The sequence below is a fragment of the Spodoptera frugiperda genome, chromosome 4, assembly GCF_023101765.2.
Source record: "Spodoptera frugiperda isolate SF20-4 chromosome 4, AGI-APGP_CSIRO_Sfru_2.0, whole genome shotgun sequence".
Classification (NCBI taxonomy): Eukaryota; Metazoa; Arthropoda; class Insecta; order Lepidoptera; family Noctuidae; genus Spodoptera; species Spodoptera frugiperda.
Window position 1 is genome coordinate 12228265 of NC_064215.1, and position 17633 is coordinate 12245897.

Here is a 17633-nt window from a genome sequence, read left to right on the forward strand (position 1 = left end):
TGTTTAAAATCAACAGGAGCATCGGCTGGGTAATGGGTGTTAAACGCGATCAGTCGCGCGTGCGTCGTTTTAGTCGCGCGATTTGTGCCGCGTCGCGTCGTTAGTCGCGCCGCATACCGACCGCTTAATTTCCGCGTGATCGCTCGCAAACGACCTTTGTGCACAGATTAGTTTCAAAATTGCCAAATGTTTTTTGGTGAAAAATGTTCACTCGTTCCTAGTCTCTGCTGTCTGGCTGTGTGTCTGTGACTAGTGATTCTATTTGTCGCGGAAACATTGCACGCAGTTTTCCTTTTTATTGTTTTGTGTTATGAGTTTTATTCTCATAAAACTATGGAAATGTGTATCAGAACTATGGTAAAAAGAAGATACACCTACTAACTATATGAATGGTCAAAAGAGACGATCGCAGTCTATTATGAGTAAATCATAGTAGGTACATTAGGTAAGTGGAGATTATTAGAGAGCTGGTTCAGTAGCGTGCCGGAGCAGTACGCCCGGTAGCCGGTAACGCGCCGTCCGGCGATAATTTATGCCGTAATTAAACCGGTTATTGCCGCACCGAGAGCATTGCGCTGCGAACACGGCGCCGTACAGCGCACGGGAAATAATGCCGATATATTTTCGTTTGGACTTTTCTACGTACTGCAGTTATAGTAAGTTTTTACGTTAACTAGTATTCAGGGACGTAATATTGTCTTAGCTCGTTTTGTTCAGCAACGAGGCTCTAGTGGAAGCAAATATTGGGATAACTTGACAACGAGTGTAAGAAAACTTTACACAATACACAAAGGAGTATTAATTTCGAGAAGCTATCTACTTAAATAAACATTGCTCATTTCAACTGTATGAGTTTTCCAAATGAAATTATTAATGTGATATTTTAACTCGGTGAATTACAGGGCCGTATCTGCGGTTGATTGGTGCGGCGACCGCAGACTCTGATTCAGAGTAAAATAAAACCCCGTGGATTATCAGTGAGCTTGTTAACTCAGTACGTCATGACGTCACGAGCCACACTGATCAGCCCCCGGCTACGTTGCCACTGAGAGTTGTTTACACATAATTAAAATATTTGTTCAGGTTCAACCTCTCGCGGTTTTTATTTACGACTGTACTATATTTTTTGGAATATCGCCTTAACATTTTTGTAGGCATTCAATTATCATTTTAAATTAATAAATGTTACGGATTTTCTTACTGAAACCGCGATAATATATCACAAAATAGCTTTATACCTACTTAAATGGTAAAATATCTTCTAATCTTCGTATTTTGACTAAGGTGTACTCTAGTAAGTAGATATTTGTTTAATCAGTTGATAGCACACGACTGTGCAAACATACCCACACTGGTCGAGCCGTACGTTTGTACAGCGCATAGCTCTGATTGGTTACAATGTTGGTTGCCGTACACTAGTGTCAGATGTGCTTCTTATTCGAAAATGGAATGGAAGAATACTGTTATTCCTTTTTTAATTTGATTTCGATTTAAATAAAGAAAACAATGCCTAATGCCACCCTGTTGTGTAAATTGGAAGCGAATTTCTTTTTTATTTAGATTGCGTAGAAACTTTATGTTCTTAAATCATAAGTATAGGTAGGTATTTGCATTCTCAGAGGTAAATCAGCTAATATAATTTTATGCACAAGCCGATTTATTACACAAGATAAGCACTAGTGCAAATTACTCTCAGACCGATAGAATCGTTGGCTCTCACCTCTCACGGTTCCTTCGTCTGTAGTACATCGTTATCGATCGGATTGTCACCTCCTTCAACTTTTACAACATCTTTAAATCTTTACGCTTCTTTAAACTTTTTCCGATTTAAATTTTCATATCTGCGATGTTTTTACGACCAAACCATAAAATTATATTTGATCAAAAGATATTTTTTTCTTTTTTCTCGAAGTAACCGAAACTTCGCAACGGTTAGAAATTTATGTAAGACAATAAAACTATGAGCGTTTCTAAACGTTCATCATTGGTTCAATAAAGCATTTATTAATAACAAATAAATACAAATTTAAATTGCCTCATGCATTATTTATCGCGGCTGGCGTCGGATTGGCAACGATTTATATAACTGCCAGTTGTAAATCTCTCTTTTCACGCCAGATTTCATTCTCGTGGATTTCAATATTTTTATGAGGTGTTAAGTATGTATGATGGATTAGTATTAGAAACTTTTTTAAGAGGAGAAAATTCAATCCAATGACTTCTCCCGCCTTGGGCGCGGCGAGAGGGAGTGTCTGGCTCTTACTGACTAAACACCACCCCGTTCCTACTCCTGCTCTTCGAGTCGGAGTTGGCTACCGAGACCATCAGATTATGTATCTACATTGACTTTATTAACTTTTAAAAATGTTACCTGACTGCTTCGAGGGCTTCGCCCATGGCGTCTTCCGACCACGGCGTGGTATTAGAGCGAGATAACTCAACACCTTATGATTGGGTTTGTTATTGAAAATCAAGGTTTAGTTTCTATACAAAAAATATCTATTTTATTTAACAATCGTCTGCATTTATTACTAGTTCACATTTTTTATACTCCTTTTCCTATGGTGTTTGAGTGAGATTCAGTCTACGTAGATTCTCTCGAGTGTAAGTCAATGATGGCAATATAAAATCTTTTCAATCAACATGAGCAAATAGTGACGGACACGATAATATGTAAATGTGAGTTTGTATTCAGCCAGTGCGGCCCAGCAGCCTCTGCCTCAATTACTGAAATTGAACGATGAACGAATGATGAATGAATACAATAAGTTCTGCGTGTCTGCTGTTTATTTACCTTAATTAAAAGATGAAAATGTGTACTATTATTTTCAAAAGATAAGTTTATCTTTTTTATGGTATAAGCCGGTAAACGGATCACCTATGGTAACCAATCGCCGCTGTCCATGGACACCCGAAACACCAAAGGCGTTACAGTTGCAGGGTAATTGGGCCTCCGGTAACATCACTCACACAACGAAACTCAACGCAAGCGTTGTTTCACGTCAGTTTTATGTGAGGCTGTGGTATAACTCAAGCATGGCTCTCCCACACTTATCGTTTTTAACTAATGTCGTATTGATTTTAAGTAACACGGGTAGGTAATCCTTTTTTGGCAGCTTAAAGAATAAGCGTGTTCAATTAATGAGCCAGTAAAAAGCTTCCAGTGTTAGATCTCAAATTCGTCACACAATTCCGTCGAAAAATAAATCACAAATCTTAATCCCATATATCAAATAAGAATCACGTGCGAAACACTGATATGCATAGGTAAATAAACTCATTTATTTAATTGATCGCCGAGAAAAGCTCGAACATCGCTACAACGTGGAACATTACCACCGCCGCGATGATTATTCAACATTCGACACGTCTGCTTCATTCACTTTCGCGTTTATAACGAGTTTCGTAGTAAAATACAGATGCGTACCATCTTGTCTTCCAATCAAACCGACCACTGTATCTAGACACACCCTGGTTAGATGGCGACTAGTAAATAGGGCTCAGGGAAGATTGGCCAATGATTATGCACACGACAAATGAATTATTCACTTTTGTAATGGTAATTAGTATTCGATTGGTGGTGGCGGACGTGAGGTGCAGCGCAATCAACATGTTCGCGACAATCTACAGCGCAGGCGCACCGTAACGTAAATAATGTGTTTTTTATGTTAACGCACTGTAGGCTGTAAGCTCTTCGTGCTGTATGCGAACTTCGTGGCGACTATTAAAAGGGTATTGCCTCAACCCAGCCGGATACTACCTCCACTCCCACTAGCTGTAGTACTGCAATATTACGTGAACAATAACTGAAGAATCGTTTCGCTTTACATATTGTCTATCTATTCCCAGTATCGAGTGTCACCGACCTGCTACACCATTGATTACAAACTCACGTTTAAACTATAAAGATAAATGGTTAGATTCAAAAGCCTTTGTAATACCACTAATCTAAGTCATTTTGTAAATTGATCAATTAATGGATACTAATGTGTATGTTTTTATGTTGTTTGTTCTGCAACAGCTATTCATTTCGTTTTATAAGTCGCCCATTTGTTTTTCCTAATAAAATCTTAATATTCATAGCTCTTCCAAAAACGCTGCGTTAGTTATAAGTGTGCAAGTTTATAGCTCAATAAATCTGTGAGATATAAACACTAGGGAAACAATGCGTAGGCAGCACATTGCTAGCGCAGACACAAAACGCACAATACACATTCAAATATGGCGCGAAACGCTTTCATAACGCATACAATATTACTGTAACCCGCAGCTTGTGCAAGTGATGGCCGCAGCGAGTGGCCAGCGTGGTGCAGCCTGCCATCCACCACCGGCACCGGCCCGGCCACACAGACACGCCGATATTTTTTTAATATCGCCCCACACACTCGTCTATATGATAATGGAGTCGTAAAAGCTTCAAACGAAATATGTTTTTACTAATGTTTGCGAAAACAGATCTTTATTGTTACATTTTACGAGTGCTTTTAATTTTAAAGGAACCATGGAGATTTTATTGGAACGTCGGCGGTGGCGAGCGTTGGAGGTCTGTGGTCGAGTCTGTTCCACGCGACAATACTGCAGCGACAACAAAAGCACAGCGAGAAATGTTGACTTAGGAAGTCGAGCCGGCAGTCGGGAGCGTCCGAGATAGGGACCACCTACGCTTGGCGACTTGTATAAAGTGCCTCGCTGTCAGAACTGAGGAAATAATGGCGTTTGTCGTATCGTCCCGGGTAACGAGCGCGATCGCATCGACAAGATCGAGTGGCCGAGCTTCGTTTATGATCGAGCGACGTGTTACTCTATACGACATCGACACGCTACAACATAGTTAATGGCGTCTAACGTGGCTTTTATTGGGGACACAAATCATTCGAAATTAATACGCGTCATGTAAAGTAGACATTACGAAAAGTAGCGGACTTTATTAATGTGGAGAGGCTGCGCACAGATCCGACACGTGCGTGACCACCTACCGGCCCGCGTAGGTTTCTCACACTTATACATTTTACTGGCCATAAATAAAACGTTGATTAATCCGAGAGAGATTTTATGTCACGTTCAAACAAAATGTGTCGCCGGGGACAAATGAACACGTCCAGACATCTACGGGGATCATCAAGTTAAACAAAAGAGAAATGTAAATAATTGAGCTCCAAAAACCAGTCGATTCAGTTAATCTACAATCGATTTCTTGTCGTAGCGAACGTATAGCGGAGTTCGTGACAGATTCAAAATCGATTAAGCTCGGTTCGTGCGCTCTCGATACATTAATTGGAACGAAAACACTGTGAGCTTCGACAAATATCTTGAATAAGACGCTGTTATTTTTTTTGAGTGGAGGGACATGGCTCGTTAGGCCGCCACGCCTGCTGTCGTGCGCCGCGCGTCGCGCGTCCAGACCTGTCACTATCACTGCATCTTCTCATTACGGAGGGAATTGATGGGGAACACCGCGAGCGACGCATTCGTGGCGCTAACTTCGCACCGAAATAAGGTGACATTTATCATACGTGCTGATATCAGCCATACAGCGCAGCTCGTCGCCAACAGGTGTGGCGTGTAACTTGATATTTAGAAACGTAAAAAGTAGGGAGTTGGGCTCGAATGAAAAATGCTCGAACGGATAAAAGTGACAGGATAGCTGGAGACGAAAAAAAGCATATTTTTCGTGGAATCGGTAGCGGAGACGTGAGATATTTGTAGTGATAATATTAGCTGGTGCGTTTCCATGAACCGTGGCGTTTCTGAGAGGGTTCGTTGGTGACATATTAATTACTAATAGAGCGAGATGTCCGCGCCGCGCGCAGCGCAGCTACTGATATGCTTCATGTGTCGCTAGTCAAACAAACTACTCATCATTTTACTAAGAAAAACAATAGACTGTTAAAATAAATAGTTCCAGTAGGTCGCATGCTTTTAGTTTAGATCACTAGGCTGGGCAAAGCTACCGATTTTCACTACTTAGTCTATGGAACCTATAAAATGCAAGAAATATATCTTTGCTATGTAGTTAATAATGTACTTAGATAAACATTATTCCATCATATTCGTATTCCCAAGCCCAGTAAGTATAAACCTCTTTTTATGGGTACCTCTCCCTATTTATACTTTTTAGTAGGCTCCAAGTAAAGTGAGTTCTTCATTCGAAAAAAATACCAAGCGACGATCGCGTGTTCGGAATTCGAATTCAAAAAATCCCATTCCATTTGACAGGTTTGCGTAACAAACGATAAAATTGTCGAAGCAATCAATATGGCGACAGTTGAGAATCCGTTTAGTAGAATTTTATTATGAAAACATGTTTAATATTTATTATAGACATTATGGGAGTCTCGTGTAAAACCGGTGTCATTTGTTATGTGATGTAAATAAATATTATACGAGTTTGGGACATCAAATAAACATATCTAAGAAAGTTTGGGAACGGAGAGAGGAGTAAGTTTTCTTTGAAAGTTATTATAGAGTTATCTTACTCTATGAATATCCGTAAGTTGATACTCTTTCGTGAAGCATATAAAATCTAGATTTGAGATTTTTTTTTCAATTCAAATCACCTTGATTAATTTTGCAAAATAGAGTGCTTAAAAACTGAAATGAATTAGGTAATTTGATACCGTACTTCTTTAAAATAAAATTTGACGTATATTACAAGTTTACTGACTGAAATGAATCGTGTCAGTCTTTTCTAATGTCAAAGCTAAACGACCCATTGAAGATATTAAACTAGATAGTTACTTGCCTACAGACAGTATTGCTCAGGGTAAAGTTATGCAGTACCGCGACAATGTTGAGGCCATTTACATTTACTTCCGCGAAAGCCTCTAGAAATTGAATTGTTACGCGGACAAAGCATCTCTTGACAATGACGGAGGCGATTCATCAAATTGGCAGGTAAAATGTTTACTTAAGGACAATTACAGTTAAAAGCCCATGCCAAATTCCATGATGGCGGGCATCCGAGGCGTGCCGTATCGCAGCCGCGTCGTGCCATGAAATTGACTTTGTCACTGCTCATAAATCTTCCCGCCAAACTGGGGAAAAAAAGATGGCATCCAGCGAATGCGTTCGGATTCACCCAGCGGATGTTTACACAACAAGCCGCGCTCACTATAATCAACGGTTTTTTGCGAATCTCTTTACAAACGCTTTATTACGGTCCGAGGGTTTAGCGCGCTTCTAACAGTTTTTGTTTATAATTGCTTTGTAATGTTATGAAGTTGTCAAAATGTTTTAGATGCGTTTTTATTCATTAGAAAGCTGCCGCAGGTACCGACAGTATTCGAGCAGTTATTTGCAAAAATTGGCAAAAAATTGTTAAGGTTCATGCACGACTAATGAACATAGTTTTGCAAATTTCTCAGGCAAGTCATGTAAATTGAGAAGATGTTTAAAATAATATCGCAATAAAATATTGTCGCATAATTTTATTTATATTAATGCAAAAGATGTTTCGAGAAATATGGTCATGAGTTATTTGTTTTGCATACGAACATTACTGCTGGCACCAACATATGCCATTATCGGGAAAATATGATGTTTTTTAGCTGAGCAACGAATGAATTAATATCGGCGGGCAGTCGTCGACGCTTCCTTCGTTGGAGTGTGGCCAATAAATAGTTTGGAGGCGAAGTTTCCGCGCGCGGGCGGCCATAACTCTTGCCCCCGGATGGCAATAAACGTCACGGGACGCACTACCTAGCACTATCAATCCGGTTTTGCATCCACTATCTCTCGTCTCCATCTCGTCGCCATGTCGCGGCCTGCGCGCCAAAATCACTGTACCAACTTTATTCTGGAAATAAAGACTTTCCTAGAGAATTACCTTCTACTTAATACTACGTGTTAATCGCGTAAGCTCTGATTTTCGAAGGGCACTAAAATGATAAATATTATGCATACTTTCCCTTGTATTGAGTCTTAAATAAACAACATCATAAGTTCATGAATGTGAAATGAAGCATAACGTGTTGAAGTGATCCGAGATTAGCCTCACGACACATAATAATATAATTCACACAAAGAATGTGAAGTAAATCCCCCGTAGCCTGGAGTTAAATATTGTGACTTAGAATGGCAGATAATCCGCTTTACATTTTGTGTCTGCAGTCAGTCCAATAGAAATAAGACAAAAGAGACAATACACACGAGAGAAAAAGACAGTGTTGCCGTATGAAAAAAGTACAAGACGAGGGTTGTCTGGACAAAAAAATGGTGCCGTATGGTGAGCGGTCACTGTGGTCCTGCGTTTGTTTAAATCTGTTTTACGATTGGTCGTAGGCAGGCGCTGGCGCTACACGTAGCTGCTGGTAAATTTAGCTTATAGTGGCGTGTCCGCCCGGAGTTGATCGCCACCGTAAAATTAGCTAATTAGAAGAAATTTATTGAGCGATTAGCTGATAATAATAGCTGTTTAAGTGCTGTTAACACTGTTAACTGCTCGATTGTTTGCGTCGACTAAAATAAAGTCTACAAGAAAACATCCACCTACATGTTCCCATACAAAGACACCACCATCATACATAATGTCTCCCGATATAAGTTATTTACTGTTCTAGTGCTGGACTCAAGTTTCTCATGAATACTCTGCCAGTATCTGTCTGCCTCATTTCCATATAACATTGTGTACTTAATTAGTCCGAACAAGTCGAGTACTTCATAAATACCAGTTCAATACCGAGTGTCCGCATGACAAAGCATTTCAAACGAAGTATCTATCATTTTTTTCCTCTCATAAAATAAACACAGCACTGACAATTTACAATCGAAAGCTAAAAATACAAACGTCACAAAACATGTCGCCGATGATTTATTTAACGCGATATTTATGTATGGCCGCGACAGGACGTGAATGGTGTCTGTTCCTTTTAGTTTACATTACTTGCTCACTTCGCCCGCGTCACACACGTCGACTCTGTCGAGACGCAATAGAGTTCACTCTGACAAAGTTCTCGGCATAAGTAAACTTGTCCTCTCCAAGTATACAAACATCGGTTTGCGGTCGATTTTCGTTTAAAAAATACCAGCGTTTAAGGTATATCGGTCGGTGGGACTGTAAATACTAAGTTTGTGTTCTGGGACGTGGTGTGGGTGGTTACAATAGGTGCGCGTGGGCACACGGGTGCGCTCGCGCAGCCTCGAGTCTCACCTCACTGTTTTTATGACGTACATTATGCATGCAGATTTCATTATAGATTAAAAATTATAAATAGTCGAAACGATCGTAACAACGCCTCGGCGGTGATTAGCGGCTGATCGATGGTTTGTGTGTTTTTTAAATTAAACGGTTCATGTGTAATACAATATCAATAACGGGCGCGTTCTACATATTTAGTCTTTCGTCAGTTTGTGGATTGAATTAATTTAAGCGTTCATTCGATTTTCTGCGCGATTCATTACTTTTTGTATGCAATAAGGAAATGAAGTTGTAAATTCCTTGAGGTTTGTAGTGTGGCAGTAATGTCGTGGTCGACACTAAATGGGAATAGGTGTCGTAGGAACAGTTTATCGAAATGTAGGCGTAGCCAATGTAGCGAACATTACTGCGATATCTGAACCTGCGGAGATGATGCTCTTTGAGGACACCGCGGTTCCGTGTCAGCTCGGGTCGCACAGTTACAGTCCAGACAGCCTGCCAAACATTAAACTCAGATGGGAAATAGAACCTTGCACTGTTTTATCTCCTTAAGAGATTCTCTCTATCTTCTTTTTCTTTCTCAAGATAGAATATTAATAAGCGATATATGTCGCATACCAATCAACAAGATAACTTAAGAATATCCCACGATCATCATTTCGAAGAACTTTTTCTAAAGTGACACATTGATTGCTACATCTCATACTGTTTCCATCATTGCAGTCGAGTAAAAACGGACTATTATGTCATGCGTTTGTAAAAACCGTTTCCTTTCTGCTGTCATTTATGTCAGTGAACAAGTCATTGGGAGTATGTTTTACCATAATATAGTGTACATCTGGTTGGCAGTCGGCAGTGGGTGGCGCAATCCTAACTATTTCTATAACCCAAACACCGGCACCCTTTAGTTACCCATCGTCATTGTTACTGTTCAATTCTTTAGCATTGTCTCCTCAATTTACTTTAGCCATGCCATTCTTAGGCTCAACATTACAATAAATGCATACTTTTATTATTGAAGAAACTTAAATAACTTCTTTATTAAATAAAACAACAGATTAATGATAGTTACCGTATCTTCTAATCTTAGAATGTTCATCAAAGGATAGATCGAGAGGATAATAAACATGTTCAATTCATTAAGATAATTAATTATCACCGCAGGGACACAACGAGCTATGACAAAGGCTCGTTCGATTATGAGAAACGAAAAGATTATGAGATAAGGTGCCGGTACCCACAGTCCCACACGCATTTGTAACATTTAAATGTTTAGAAATATAATGTCCACCCGCCGCCCGCCGCCCGCCGCCCGCATCCTCCGCGTAGTTAGAAAACAAAATGTCGTCGTCTGTTTGTTTTTGTTGTCCCTAAACGCATTCGTCATGGGCTCGAGTGACACCACCCTTTCCTTGTTGTGTTTACTCATTGTCCGACTTAGACTCGACAGTCGAACTCAAGATAATCGAATGTAATCCGATCGACTTGCTATATGTGGAACTGTTAATTGAGAGAATGTTTTTGTCTTATTGACTTCATTGTAGGAAATTTGGATTGAGAGTTAATAAGACTGTAAATAAAATTGTTGGTATTACACATTTTGTAACATAAATTAACCAAGTTCTGTTTACCATTCAGTTAATTCTAATAGTAAAGTAAATTATTACTCACATAACAAGTCATTTGATCTAATAGTAGAAATCTAGAGCTATAGACGAGATTGAGATTTCAATAATTACACTCAATGTTTACAAACATTTTGGGAGTTATATTGTACAATGTGTCAAATTAATTGAGGACCCTTGTCACAACCGGCGCACACAAGAGGTGACGTGACAAAATAACGTGAGCAGGCGACCGCATAACGAGCCAACACTCGCGTCTTTTGAATTTCCTCACTAAAAAAAGAAAACAAAAAGTTGTTTTATTAAGAACCACGGTTTAAAACAAACGAATCACTAAATCAAACCGCAGGTTTACGACCAGGTAGACGAGTTATTAGTAAAACTTACGGACGTTATAAATTTCGGCTGGCTCTGAGCTTTGCAGGCGAAGTTTAATAGAATCATTAATACCTGACAGTGGAGGGCGAAGCTGTCTGATTCATACATGCTCAGACATCTCGTGGTGAGGACCTTGGAGGAAGGTCGCCAGTCATTGATTATGCATGCAAGCATATGCACCATCCTTGGACTAGTTGCGATGAGAGAATCGATCCGTGATCACACTGCTCTTTGTATGGAGTCCGCCGTGTACCTCTTTTACATACGTGTAATTGTGGATACATTGTTCAAATAAAGCAAATACGGTCTTGCACTGAATAAAACTCATTATCGAATAATATCGTGAGAGAGGATGTTCCATAAATGAAAAATATGGATAACATTTTAATTAAAATTAAAGAATGAATTCATAAAAGTAAATTACTGCAAGTATAAATATCTGAAACTTATTCCTTAACAAAAACTGCAATGTTATAGCCGATACGAGTGTACGATACGTTACGTGGAAAAATTGACGGCAATATTCAGCCAGTCGCGGCCGTATAAAATGGAATGAAGCAGAGTTTCGTAGTATGGGCTCTATTAGTATTGGCGGCATTAATTTGCATGCAGATTAAAGTATTCCACGCAGGTATAGATGGTAGTAACGAGGTGATTTTATTAATTTGCTGCGAGTCCGAATCACGAGGTCGCAGTGTCACTAACGAGATGCCAGCTTTTGTGATAATTGCATTCAGTGTTATTGCTATAAGTGTGAATGATAGCGTTAATTAATTTTATCACTAGTGCCATGTTTATTAAACTCTAAGTTAATTATAGACCGCTGGGTTTACGTAATGTGGGACTGAGAGCTAGGTTCTCGATGCCTACGTGATGTTTCTGTTGTGTGGGATCAATAGATAAGTAGTTTATGTCAATGATGATATTGTTTGTTTGATAGAAACGTTTTTAGTACTTAGTTTAGTCTAGACAAGTAATATTAAATGAAAAATTGAGCGCAGTTGTAGCACATGCAAGTTAATGTCGCGCCGTTGTCCCTAGGATCAGCACCAGATGGCAGAGTAGTAAGACTAAGTAGTACTTACATTATGAATCACGGGTCGAATAAGAGCAGCTTTCGATCTGAAACAAAATAAAAAAAGTATTTGAAACATGTACATAAGCAGCTCACGTTTGTATTATTTTATTAAATATTTGGCGCTTTCAAATTATGCAGGAACACAGCGGGCGGCGGCGGTGTATTCAATGAAATAATGCGGTTGAGTTTGTTTTGGATTTATCATGTGATTATAATGTATTAATACTTATTGGGAACATGAGGTATCATAATGCCGCGTACACAATTAATATCACTGCACGTACGCTTTAAGTAGTAGGTAAATTACGTTCCACCGCATCGCGCATCGAATGGATGAACACAAATAACGTATATGCGCAAATAATATGGTGATGAAGTACCACTACATACCGTACTTTACAAGTATTGAACTTACAAAGGATTACAGTACTCTCTGTGATCTGGCATGTTAATGTAACAGCAGTAAAACAGTCAAAATCTACAAACATTTGAACTGATTGCCAAATAAACACTCTGATTCATGTGTACGCTACGAACGATTGGAAGCAAGTCTATGTTTATACCAATTCCAGAGAATTACAAAAACAACGAGCTCGTTCTTGTAACTCCAATCCCAAACATTGAAACATTATCCTCGAGCGATTAAATTATTGTAAATACCAAATGATCGTTACTGTATACGTGTATACATTCCTAAACGTATACTTTATCGTTTTGATTCCGAGTGCGTCGTTCCAAGTCAAAAACATAATTTTTAAAAGGCCGCCATTATCCCCCGGCTCGAGCAGCTGTCCCGCTGCGGGACGCCATTTTTTCGACCATAAATATCAATTCTCACAATCCAACAAAACGCATTCGTATTTATTTAGGCGTCACAAGTCGTGGTGTCTCGCAGGGCACGCATTTGGGACCACTTCCTTTTCCTTTTGCAAATAATCTATTATGCTGTGAATGAGTCGTAAAGGTGTGATTTATATTGTATTTAACTCGTAATGTTACTTTATTTATTGTTTGCGTTGTAAAACCAAATTATTTTAGTATTGCCAACTGAAGTGCACGCGTACAAAACGCGTAAAAAAGCTAATGATGTGGTCGTAAAATGTTGGATCATTTTACTGAATTTCTTACTGCGAGGTTAGATTATACAAACACTATAGAGAAAACTAAATAACTTTAATGCGTTAGTATAAATAGTGGACTGTAAACTGCGCAAGTTTAGCAACGTTTAAACCTGAGATTTTATTGTTTGAACGTAATAACTAGGGAGTTGGGAGTGCGACTGTTCGGAAGTACATAATATTAATGACTTAATAGTTAAAGTTTAAGTGTCGGCCAGACAAGTTGGAATGGTCGGAGCGGTAAGTAATTGGTCGAGTAAAGCCGGCTATCGGACCGATTCCGAACACTTAGCTGCGCCAACACAATTACACTGAAATCTATTGCAAGAGTCACGGGTGCTCCGAGCTGATTTTAATTTTATAAAACTTTATTTCATTCACTTTGACAACGTATTTTAAATTGTAGAGTTAAAATTCATTTTGGTTCAGAACATATACATCCTGATTTTGTTACAGAATATATTTTTGTTATTATCTATCGCGACGTTTTTATAACGTATTCATATTATGTTAAATGCAATACCGGCTCAACGTTTATCGCGAAATATTTTAATTTCATAATATCAATATCTTCTAAGAATATCGAATGGAATTTAGCTTTCAAGCGCCGACGTAATAATTTGAATATTTCGTTAATATTATTATGTTATGAATACCGGTCCGTCTTCTACATTCTTGTAAGAATAATTGTGTGTAAGTACAGATATCAGTTGTTCCTGTCTCTAGTCTAATTAGTGTAACGTCTTTGTAATTACTTTAATGTCTTCTAACATTTACTTAACTCCTTATCTTTATTAGTTTTTATCACACAAACGTAAAATACTTTTTAAACCCACTCAACCCTCTACTTTATGTATTTCCTCGACGACACCGTTTTACTTATAATTATGTGGTATTTTATAGGTTGTTTCTTAATGATAAGTACTAAATTAAGTTAGATTATTAGAAGTGCTAGATTATTCTTAGGAAACCGATTACTATTTATAACTTTATAACTATATAAATGCCTCCTGAATACTAAGTAGGTTTCATTTTACTCGTGTTAGTACAACTGTAATAATAGGTACTTAGAATTGTTTTGTACGCATTTCGGTGACATCCATTTCCGAGTATTAAAATTAAGTATTTATCACAGAGTGACCTGCTGATACACTTGTGCTATCTTATAGGTCTGTGTACTAGGTATCCTACATATCGAGCGACGCTCAGCGCTCAGTATCTGAGGTCAGACGGCGCCTCGGTTGATAACAGACTCAAATACGTCGCTTTAGGAAACGTTCCTAGATTTATAACTGTGGAATTGTGACAGTATTCCGTAAGCATTCCTGGATTGATTTAGAGTTGGAGCAATGCAAGCATGCGCTGTTTAACATTCCGTACAAGCGCTCGGCCGAGGGAAACGGGTCGAAGCGATTGGAAAAGAATTTGTCACCTTACACATTCATGATGTTTTTAGAATTCTCAAAGGGCGAATGGGTGATTAATTTATACAGCGTTACTATGTCGCTAGATTCACTGAGATGTTGACATTATAACTATTTTATGTATGCGATAAACGTCTAAATGGAGACCATAAATTAAAGCGGATTGTAAATTAATGTGGTATATGTAAATATCACGCAGATCCAATTAATAATCGTCTCGTTGGCACATCTCAATGGAAATATGAGTCTCGAAAGATCATAATGTAATCTAAACTAGAGATTGTAAGTCACAGCTGATGTTTACAAACATTTTGAGAGCCAAAAGTGTCGTTTTGACAGCAAGGCGACTGGTATGCAATTAGTCGCAGTCGCATTACATAACCGCGCGCTAACGAGCCGTCTGAGATTAAATCAACTGATTAGGAACTAATTCTGTCACCGACCTCTAGACTTCCAGCTTCGTCTAAATACATTAACAAGACTTAACGCCATTTAAATCTACACTTTATTTATTTAGTGCTAAAGTGGTATTTAGATTTATGTTTCGAAGCTCGGTTTTAAAATTTTGCTTAATGTTAAGTGAAATTGGTACTAGAACAAATAGAGTTAGAGTTGAATTTTTATTGGCAGAGGTTGTGTAGAAATGTAATCGTGTTGAAACCTAGGATATGTGTGACACAAGAGTTAGTTGAATAGGTTGTTAATGTGATTCATGGCAGTATGATGGAGTTAGAACGAGTTGGAAGGATTATGGTAAATGATATAATTGCCTCGTTTGTGTATCAAGGCTGAACAGATAGACAGTAGTTATTTAACACGTTGAAATACAAATACGACTTAAAACATTGTTCTGAATGAACGCGATGATGAGGTGTTTAGTTTAGTAACTACAGTTACGTATTTCGCAGTATTGGAAGTATAATGTTCATCACATTACTGACGTGAGGTTTCCTTAATTCCTCTAATGTAAGAGGGCACGCAAAAACCAAGTGTAGAAGTGTTCGTAAGTTAGCTGAAGTAATTCGGGTGCGGGCGCGGCGCATAATTAGAGGTGTGCCTCAAGGGGCTCATTGCTCATTAATATTCCAGTAATTGAGCTCCGCTTTCCTACTATTTCTAATTAATGTCTCTACCTCCACACCACGGTCGAACCTTAATTATGTATTTGTGCCTTAATTAAGATATATCTTGAGGAAAACCGAAGATTTAATTGTTTTTAAAGACAAAAGGCTTAGGAGAAGATGTATTGCGTTCTTTGGTACTTTGAATAGGAGTTGGAATGTAGAACGATTGTTTGTTTGTTGATGATACTCTAACACGAAGTATGCGCATATTCCATAGTTATTGTACCTACGGGTACAAGTAGTACAAAAGTCAATAGAAGATTGAACAACGGTTGTCTCCATAACATAAAGCATGTTTATAATGTTCTTGTCAAACAGCTTATTCATAAACTGATGTTTACTGTCCACGTAACTGTGTGTACAGTTAGATGTCGTCGTTTATAGCAGCTTACTCGCCTGGCTACCGATGTTTTGAAATTCAATGATTTTTAATCGAAATGCTATCGATAGAAGTAATGGACCATAGCCTACACGTGTAATAAAAAGTATAAACATTTAACGACACTGTCAAAACAACGGCAACAAAATGACGAGCTATAAAAAGTCCGGCGCAGGCGATCGTGTGTCGATATTATCGTGAGATCGATGCTCATACTACTGGACATCACTGGGTGTCACATTACGACCAGCAAACACATTAAAAATGTATACATAATCGATTAATCACGCATCCATTGAAGCGTGACTGCGATCTTCGATCCAACCGTTGGCTACAAAAACAGCGATGGTTATCAAAGTGAGCTTTTAAGCGATGATGCGAGTAGTTCCATGGTTTGGTTGAATGTTTCTGTAGTGTGTAGAGCAGACATTAGTCAGCGGGTTGTCGCTATATATCACGCGATACCATCGGTCCGTCCGTCCGTGTGTTTTTTATTAATATTTTAATATTACTTAAGTGACGTTTTCCTATGTAGGTTGATGCATTGTTCATGTTCTGTCCGTTTACGTTGTCTCAATTAATTTTGTTAACAAACAGTCACACTGGCGTATTATATTGTATAGTATTATATTTCTCCTAGTTATGTATGTACTTGTAATGTCTTAATTAATTTAAGTGGTCGTGAAGTGTGTGCATGGAATAAAATGCGAAGGTTTATTGTGTAAGATTTTATTAGTGTGCATTTATTGCACCTTCTTATTTTATGTTGGTATAATAAAAGTGCAATAAAACTTTAAATGTTAGCACTGAAAAGGATGTCGGTGAAAGTTGTATTTCGCATAGATTAGTATTTATCTTGGATACTAAGTTCTTACTTCTAATTTTCTATTTGAGACATTTTAACTATCTTACGTCTTTTAATTTAATCATTGATGTGGTAGAAAGGTGCATTAACGGCACTCAATAGTTAATACTTTATTGCTTTCCACATGTAAGACTAGGCACACACAGGTAAACTTGATTAGAACACAATGTGGACCCTGTCGGACACAACAATACCAGTTGAGACACTTTTACATGACATTTAAAAAGTAGGTATATCAAATGACACATGCAATACAAATCAAATAAAGTTAAATTAAAAAATATTTAGAGCTCAAAATCATTATAAAGTTATTAATAATCAAACAAATATAATGGTACATCTCGTTTCCTTTAACAGTTATAGGTGTGTAATTAATTTGGAAAACATTGGCATATATCGACAAATTCAAAAATCTTGAACGTTTGGTTATAACTAAAAGATACTAGGTAGTTAAAGTTATGACCAGCAAGGAGTTTAAAACTCTATAATTCTAATCCTATCTTACC

General features: G+C 38.2%; 1 protein-coding gene across 1 annotated transcript in view; it reads right to left on the bottom strand.

Moving 5' to 3' along the window:
• The window catches only part of LOC118272430 (frizzled-2), a 156307-nt gene that overhangs the window by 37425 nt on the left and 101249 nt on the right, over positions 1-17633 (bottom strand). The window contains exon 4 of the mRNA XM_050707996.1: positions 12225-12261. The gene's annotated coding sequence lies outside the window, so the exon portion shown is untranslated. The remainder of the gene's footprint in view (positions 1-12224; positions 12262-17633) is intronic.